The sequence below is a fragment of the Dipodomys spectabilis genome, unplaced genomic scaffold, assembly GCF_019054845.1.
Source record: "Dipodomys spectabilis isolate Male_0828 unplaced genomic scaffold, ASM1905484v1 ptg000199l, whole genome shotgun sequence".
Lineage (NCBI taxonomy): Eukaryota > Metazoa > Chordata > Mammalia > Rodentia > Heteromyidae > Dipodomys > Dipodomys spectabilis.
This window is the reverse complement of record NW_024870876.1, coordinates 2,001,613-2,011,179: the sequence shown is the minus strand read 5'-3', so window position 1 is coordinate 2,011,179 and position 9,567 is coordinate 2,001,613. Positions and strand designations below refer to the sequence as shown.

Below are 9,567 nucleotides of genomic sequence, written 5' to 3'. Positions count from 1 at the left end.
TCTGAACTGTACAAGGAGAGGGAAGGGGACATTTGTCTTTTACTTATCAGGCCACTTTAGTTCTCTCTGATTCTTCTCTAGTTGTCATTCTCTGGAAGAGGGTCTGTGGTAGCCTTTGCTACTACCACCTCTCCTCTATCTGATTCCCTGGGCTGTAATCTCAGGGCCTCTGTGCTGAGGTGCCCTCACCTGGGAGGCAGAGGAATCCATGGGGCACCAGCCAGATAGTCAAGGTCTGGACACTTTCCATGGTGTCCACTTGACTCTAGGGAAATTCCTGAGTTCCTGGAAGTAGCAAGATTGCCCTCATGCCCCGTCTGCTCACCCTGACACTCAGTCTTCAGGCTGCTTTTCCTCTGCTTAGGTTATCAAGTCTGATGCTTAGACTTCAAACCAGGGTCCGGGATTTAACTCTCCTTTATGGCATCTCTCCCACTTTCTCTCAGTCTATATTGATTGTACAAAGGGGTTTTATTAAGATAGTTTAATGCATATAATCCAACTTTGCTCAAATTTACTTCCTCTGTTAATTCTCTTCCTTAGCTCCCCACCCCTCTTTTCAATTTCTAGTGGGATTCATTAGTCTATTTTCATACATACAGGTATAGTTCTGTCATACTACCTTCCCCCCATTCCTCTCTCCTTTCTTCCTTCCCATTTGGCTTTTCTTCCTGAAGAATCCCATTTTAATCTGTGTATTATTTTATTTTTAAGTCTGTATTCTATATATGAGTGAAAGTATGTAATTGCCTTTCTGCGTTTGGGTTGTCTTGTTCGATATGATTTTAAATTACATCCATTTTCCTGCAAATGCATAACATAATTTTATTCTTTATGGCTGAGAAATACTCCATTGTTATACTAATTTTCCTTTACTCATTCATCAGATACCACTAATGGGCACCTAGGCTGGTTCCATATGTTAACTATTGTAAATAGCAGTACAATAAGCACAGGTGTATAGGTATCTCTGTTGTATGTTGACTTACATTCCTTGGATATATGCTCAGGGATAGTATAGCAGGATCATATGGTAATTTAATTTTAAGTTTTTGGAAAGACTTCCATGCTGATATTCATAGTGGCTGCACTAATGGTTCTTACCCCCCTCCCCATGTATCCTTGCTAGCATTTGTTGTTTGTCGTCTTGATGATGTCTAATCTAACTGAGATGAGATATAATCTCACTGCCATTTTGATTTGCATTGACTTTATGGTTAAGGATGTTGAACATTTGTGTATTTATTGGCTATCTGTACTTCCCTCAGGAACTGTCTGTTTAGTCACTTGTCCGGTTCCCTTTTTAAAATGTACTTAAAATTATTTGTTATGTATTGTGTAAGACATGCAGAATTAAACAATATGGTATCTTTTTTATTGTGGAAATACTGTACAGAGGGGTTACAATTACATGGGCAAGATAATGAGTACATTTCTTATCAAACATTGTAGCCTCCTCCTTTGTTTCCCCTTCCCATCCTTTCCCATCCTCCCCCACCTCCCCCACTCCCCCATCCAATCCTCCTCCCCCCCCCCACCAAAGTTGTAAAGTTCGTTTTCGACATAACGACTTGTACATCTCATTGTTGCAATGGGTCCACCTGTATCCCTATTTAAACGATTTGTTTTTTCCGTTCCCCTCCACAAATTATACCGACATCAAATACAGTGAAAGCAGGGGTTATACCATGGGGGAGGGACATACAAAGCAACAAAGAAATAAAAAAATATGGAATGCTTTACGAATTTGCATGTCATCCTTGCGCAGGGGCCATGCTAATCTCTGTATCGTTCCAATTTTAGTATATGTGCTGCCAAAGCGAGCACACAATATAGTATCTTACATCAGATAATAGACACTTATACTATTAAATCTCTGAGTTTATATAACACCATGATCTTTTTTTATTAATGAAAGGAATCCAACTTTAACTTGCATGACAAAGAGGTATTGCTGGCTATGTACCTAAGCTGTGGAAGGGGCAGGTGGACTTTCCTTTATTCTCATCTGAACTTCTCTTGGCATGTTGACTTCATTCTCTTGGATTGTGATCTCCACAAAACTGAAGCCATTTTATATAAAGTTTTATCACTGGACAGGAGTTGTGTTCCCTGCCAGCTGTAGCCATGTCAGACATACCTTCCCTTGAGCCAGTTTCTGTGGCTCAGGGACTGGCTTATGTTGGGTTGAGCTTGGGTTGTCAGGGATTGTATTTTATTTCCTAAATGTAAGAGAAGATACCCACCTTATATCTACTGTGTAGATATACCCTGTTCTTTAAAATGCCTCACTTAACTTATTTCAGGATTGTATTATTCCCTATTTGACCAATATCTCTTGGCAGATACTAAGGTCTCCATTTTTTTCCTGCTATGGCTTCCAATAACGTTCTTTTTTGAGCATTTGTAAATAGTTTTATAAGGTCACTTCATAGAAGTGACATTGTTACCAAATGTTACTTATATTTAAAAACTTGATAGGTATTGTTCAATTGCCTTTTAATTTCTACCACATTTACTTGTATAGGACAGTGCTTGTTTTTGCATACTTCCACCAGCAACAGTGTGTGGTTTAACCTGTGCATTATAATAATCTGCCCTACAAGTTTGTGGCCAAACAATATTCCTTGGGGTAACAATTTAGTCAGGGCTTAGCTGGATGGCTCATCTTTGTCAAATATGGCCAGCCAGAGGACAGGGGCCTTGTTCACATCTGGAAGGGGGATGAGCTTTAAATGCTGGGGAGATGGTGGGGACTAGGCCAGTTGTGTTCATGAGATAGCCTGCTACTGGTGGCCAGAGGATTCTCAAGAATAGCAAGACATCAAACCCCATTGCACAAGGGCTTTTGATGCCTGTGTTTTGGTAGCATTTAGTAAATGTCTCTTCAGCAGATGCAAGTCACACAGCCAAGTCAGACTTGAACAATAAGTCACTTCTTTTCAGGGACAAAATCTACAAAATATCATGGTTATTTTTTGCATTTGATCATAGCCAGATTATGTCACCCTGTTAAATTTGGTCCAATATGTTTAGTAAAAAGAGAATGTAATCTTCTTGCTTTAAGTTTTAATGTTATGATAGAAGTTTTTCATATTTGTGCCATTATTTTTAATTCTTTTTAAAAATTTTTCTTATTGGTTACTCTGGCTATATTTTTGTATAGAGTTGAAAAATAGGCAATTATTTCACAGTATTTCATTAACCTGAAATATCATCTTTTATATATATATATATGTATATATTAGTTCTTCTATTCTGGGTTCTTTTTCTCTTCTTTGTTAATTTCTGCCAAAGCCTTCAATCTTAATTACTTCATAGTATGTTTTAGTATATGGTAAGACAAGCCTACTCACTACTCTTATTGAATTTATTTTCTATTCATTGACATTTATTATTCTATTTAAAGTTAGAAACTAAATTTCTCTAATTTAAAAAGAACTGAAGTTCAGGTATGGTGGCTTGTGCCTATACTTTTAGATACTTGGACGACTAAGATCAGGACCGTAGTTTGAGACCAGTTTGGACAAAAGTTAGCAAGACTCCATCTAAGTAGAAGAAGCTAACTATGAAGGAGGCGTGCACTTGTCATTCCAGCTATGGTGAGTTCCAGGTTTAGGTGAAAAGCAAGACCTTATCTCAGTGGAGAAAAAGGATACAGTCAGGTGCTGGTGGCTCATGCCTATAATCATAGCTACTCAGAGGCTGATACCTGAGAATTGCCTTGAAGCTAGCTTGAGCAGACAAATATGAGAGACACTCCTATTTTGAATTTACTAAAAAAAGTTGGAAGTGAAAGCATGGCTCAAACGGTAGAGTGCCAGCCATGAATTGAAGAAGCTGAGCAAGCTGCCTGTGGCTATGAGTTCAAGCCCATCATTCTCTTACTGCTCTTCCCTCTTCTCTCTGCTTTGCAGAGTCTGGTGTTTGCTTTATGTAGAATGTCCAGATTTTCTGGTTGTATATAGCAGCAGGAATGGGGAAATGTTTGTCCATCCACCCCAACTGCTTGGACATAGAAATCTTTGGACTAAATTTATTGGACTATCTTGTTATATGATCTAATTCACACTGATAATGAAAATGAAAATAATGTGCCACACCAAGTTCTTCAATATGTGACACTGTGCTCATATCAGCCTTACGGGAGCAGCTCCTGTACTGTAGGAGGTGCTTAAACAGGACAAAGCAGTAACAGCTCTCCCAAGAGCTCACAGCGGGAAGCAGGGGAGCTGGTAGCCAAACCAGAATATTTGACTCTAGAATTCATGCTCTCTAATTTATTCTATCTTTCTCTCCTCTTTTCCCTCCCTCCCTCTCTCCCTCTCTCCCTCCCTCCCTCCCTCCCTCCCTTCCTTCCTCCCTCCCTCTCTTCCTTCTTTCCTTCCTCCCTCCCTCCCTCCCTCCCTTCCTTCCTCCCTCCCTCCCTCCCTCCCCTCCTTCCTTCCTCCCTCCCTCCCTCCCTCCCTCCCTCCCTCCCTCCCTCCCTCCCTCCCTTCCTTCCTTCCTTCCTTCCTTCCTTCCTTCCTTCCTCCTTCCTTTTTTTCTTTTGCACCAAAATACCACCTGGCAAATGCTATGGTTACTTGTTGAGTATGATAGTGGTGACCCTGCCTAATGGAATTTGTAGAAATGTTTGTGTGTGTGTGTGTGTGTGTGTGTGCGCACACACACACACATACACGCACACGTGTGCGTGAGCTAGTACAGGTACTTGAACTCAGGGTCCAGGTTCTTTAACTTTTTCCACTCAAATTTATCATTATCACTTGAGCCATATCTCCATTTCTGGCTTTTTACTGGTTAATTGGAGATACACATCTCACAGACTTCCCTGCATGGGTTGGCTTTGAACTAAGATCCTCAGATTTCAGCCTTCTGAGTAGCTAGGATTATGGGCATGTCACCAGTGCCTGGCTTTGGAATTTTATTCTGTTCCTGGGGTTACATTTTCTTCTGGGCTCAATACATGTTATACCTGGTTTATCTTATTTTTTGCTATCTTTCTTTCTAGCTTGAATGGTTTCATCATATCCATAACGTCTCTATTTTGCCTTTATCAGGTTTAGGAAACTGTTCAAAGATTTTATTTATTCATTGTTTTTGTTAACACGTAATAATCATACATATTTATTGGGTACAATGTGATATTTCCATACAGGCATACAATGTTTAATGGCCATATTACACACGCACAATTGGCTGAATATTATGTATGTCACTACCAGATCCAGGTAATTTGCACTGTCGTCTAGAATTTAGTATTTATTTGTATCGAGAACATTCAGAATTCTTTGAAATATACAACAAATTTATTTTTAGTTATTGTCACCTTACTGGGTTACAGTGGTTAATTACATATCTGTACCTGATGAATGGCTGCCCTTTCCCATTCTTCTCCCTCCCCTTTTCCCAGCCTCTAGTGACTATTATTCCTCTCTGAATTTCAGCCAAATCAACTTTTCTTGAGCTTCTATCCATGAGTAGGAGAACACAGTATTTGTCTTTCTGTGGGTACTCTGTGCCATGTAACATACTTTTCCCCGGGTTCATTATATTGTCACGTATGACAGCATTCCCATTGTTATTTCTTTAGATGTTCCAATATTTCTGAACCCTGTTTAGCTTCTCCATAAACTACTCGGTGGCCAGTGAGTATTTCACATTCATCTTATGTACAAAGTCTGTAGTCCTCAAATATGATGGTGGAAAGGAGGGTTCAGTAAAGCGACATGTGATCTTTGTTTTGTTTTGGGGTTTCTCTAGTCTTATAGAGATGAACTTTGGGCTCTGTATTATTTTCAAATCCAGTTTGAAGCTTTAAAATGTAAATTCCAAGAGAGAATGTTGAGCTATATACAGCTTTTCAGTTTTACTCAAGTGTTCCTCATAGCAATTTCTACTACTCTCTACCACTTAAAGGTTGTGGCTTTAAGCAGGGCTCCAGAGGCTTACATCTGTAGCCCTAGCTACTCAAGAGGCTGTGATCTGAGGATTCCAGTTCAAAGGCAGCGCAGGCAGGAAAGTCCGTAAGACTCTTTCTTATCTCCAATTAACCACTAAAGAACCAGAAGTGGAGCTGTGGCTCAAGTGGTAGATCACTAGCCTTGGGCAAAAAAGTTCAGGAATAGCACCCAGGCCCTGAATTCAAACACCAGAATGGGCATACCAAAAAATATAATGGCTTTAAAGATAACATATTGGCATAATACCCTATGTATTTAATCTGGAATTTTTCCAAGTTCAAAACTTGCATATGAAGTTATGGATGTTTAGCAATTTCTAGAAAAAAAACTAATAGTCCTAACACTATTCAGATCATCTGTGATGGTCTGGATCTTACATGTTCCCCAAAATCCATGTGCTAAAGACTCAATTTCTAGTTTATGTTACTATTGGGTAGTGATAGAACTCTTCTACCACCAGCGATGAATCTTATGGAAGGAAATTAGCTCACTGGAGGTATGCTCTTGAAGGGAATATTGGGACACCAGTCTCTTCCTGTCTTTCACTTCCTACATGCCATGCCATGATTTGAATACACCTCCATCACCAACTCCTACCATGATGCTCTGCCATACCAAAGGTCCAAAGCAACAGGGCCAAATGACAATGAGCTGTACCTCTGAAACATGAGACGACATAAAGTATCTTTCTTATAGCCATCGTTGGGGCTTTTGTCACAGTGATGGAAAGCTGACTGATACATATTTCACCTTTCTTTAAAAAAAATTGGGTTTTGACTCAGCCAGCTACTTTCCACATGTGGCTTTCCTTATTAGTGGCCGTCAATCAATTCCTCTATTCTTCATTGGCCCATTTGTCTAATTTTGTACCTGCTACTACCTCACAATCCTAATTAGTCTTCCTGTGTAATAGTTATTGATACCTGGAGAGCAATTCCTCTTACTCTTATTCAAAATTACTTAGATTATTTTGGCTCCTCCATAATCCATACATATTTTAAGATAGCTTTGCCAAATGTAAACAAAACTTGTTAGCATTAAAATTTTTCTATTTTATAGAAGGGGTGAAATGGATTGGAATACAATGTAAAGATATGTGGAGATGTAACAATGAAATCCCTCCCATGAATAATTAACATAAGCCAACAACTTTTTTTCAACTTTATTGAAATCATCATTTGGTCAATTTCTTAAAAAAACAAAAACAAAAACAACCCTCAAGAATTAGTGTTAAAACAGGTAATCCAAGCCCCAGTGGCTCATGCCTTTAATCCTAGCTACTCAGGAGGCTGAGATTTGAGGATTGTAGTTTGAAGCCAGCCCAGGTAGGTAAGTTCATGAGATTTAGCCTATCAACTACCAAAAAGCCAGAAGTAGAGCTGGCTTAAGTGGTAGAGTGCCAGCCTTGAGCAAGGAAAACTAAGGGACAATGCTCAGGCTCTGAGTTCAAACCCCAGTACCAGCACACACACACACACACACACACACACACACACACACACACACACACACACACACACACACACACAACAAAAAACTGAGTTGTCTATAAATCAATTTGACAAAGCTTAGCATTCTAGCAATATTGAACATTCCAGTCTATGAACATATCTTTCCAAATGTTTGGGTCTCCTTTGATATCTTTTATCAATGTTTTATATTTTAATACCTAAATATTGTACATATTTTATTAGATTTATCCCTAAATATGTTTCTTATGGTATCACAAATTATATCCTATTTTAAATTTCAAGTTTGAACTGTTTGCAAATATAGTTGATGTTTAAAAAATGATCTTACAACTTTGCTATCTCACTTATTAGTTCTAGTAGCTCCCTCCCTCCCTCCTTTCCCCCCAACCCCCTCTTTGTGTTAGTCCTAGGACATGAACTCAGGGCCTGGGTGCTGTCCCTGAACTTTTTTGCTCTAAGTTAGTACTCTATCACTTGAGCCACACAGCTCTACTTCCAGCTTCTTGGTGGTTGATTGGAGATAAGAATCTCATGGACTTTCCTTTCCTTGCAGCTCTAGTAGCCTTTTTGTAGCCTTTTGTTCCTTCTTTTGTAGGTATTTTGTAGATTTTTTTAAAGCTGATTATGTCATCTGTGAACCAAAAAAATTTAATTCATTTTTTCAAATTTATAAACCTTTCATTCCCCCCCACTCCCCTTATTGCATGGATCAGGACTTCTGTAGTGTTGAAAAGAAGAAACACTGTAGTCTTTTATCCCTCTAATGTGACATGACTTACTAGAAAACCACTTGCTAGGAGGATACATACACATTTCTTATTTGTGAGTTTGTCTTCTTTATACTTATCTGTATAAGCAGTCAAACTACCTGAGCTTGAGAAGAGGGTGGAATGAGTTTGGAAGCAGAAAAGGCAAGTGATTTTTCACTTCTGGTGGCTCCTCTTCTGGGACTGGATCCCTAGTGATGAAACTTCATGAAGGGCAGGGTCCAAATGTATCTTTGGGGAAGCTAAGCTCAGAGGGGAATGGCCATCATTTAACTAAGATGATAAGCTACAACATAGTCAGTATGGTACAGAAGTTTTTGAATCGTGTGCCTTTGAGGAGTTGGAGGCAAGCCTGAATAGCATCTACATTCACAAGTCCTTGTCAACCTGTACTAAGATTTGGGGCAGCTTGGGTTTTGCTTTGGATGAACAGAATTCAATGGCATTACTAGATGGCAGTGATGGCAAATGGAGAGGATATTTAGAGGGTCTTATTTGAGCCATATATGACCTGAATTCTTGGGTGATCCAGAAGAGGATGAAAGAGAGCTCTTTGGGACAGAAAATATGCTTTCTGCCAGCCATGCATTTGAAGATTCAAGAGAATTTTATTACTTGAAATAAAATTAATGAAAATTACTTCAACTTCAGGAGTTTATATTGATGACAGTGAGTTGCAGTCAGATTGTAGAGACGCTTAAAAAATTAACTGGAAGTGTTTGAACTTTACTTAAAAGCCAAGTAATTAAGTGTTTGGGGGAAAAAGTGAGGAACAGGTTAAGTGTCTTGTGATCAACTATATACTGATTGTTCAGAATTCTCACATGTTGAAAATAAAATGTGTGTAGAAGTTGGGGAGCTGGTAGGAGCTGAAGCGGGTAGATCCTATGCAGCAATAGCCATTTGATAGGAGTGGAACTCATGACATAAAGTAGCACTGGGGGATGGGTGAGGGACTTAGAAACACTGATTTTTTTAATCAAAATATTTTTATTTCTACTGCTTGTTAAATTTTAAGATTTTTTTATGAGTATAAACACATATGTTTTACTTGCATGGAGCCAGATAATTGTTCTTAATTACTTCTTTGGGCCACAAATGGACAAAGGTATTTTTGTTTTCTCACAATAAAACATTGTACATTGTACATAGATTTTTAAAAATTTTGCTTTATTGTAAAGATGCTGTACAGAGGGGTTACAGTTATGAGTACATTTCTTGTTGAGCATTGTTACCCCTCCTTTGTTTTTCTCCTACAATTTCTTCCCTCCCCCACCTTCCTTACTCTCCCCCCTCCCAGTTGTAAAGATCATTTCCAACATAAGCAACACTAATGCTGATAAAGTTTATTTTATTTTAAGA

The 9,567-nt window shown here is 38.8% G+C and overlaps 1 non-coding gene across 1 annotated transcript; it reads right to left on the bottom strand.

Moving 5' to 3' along the window:
- Positions 1-1,723: 1,723 nt before the first annotated feature.
- On the bottom strand, positions 1,724-1,827 carry LOC122121974. Its single transcript, XR_006150072.1, has one exon. It is a non-coding gene; the product is annotated as a U6 spliceosomal RNA (small nuclear RNA).
- Between the last annotated feature and the right edge of the window lie 7,740 nt (positions 1,828-9,567).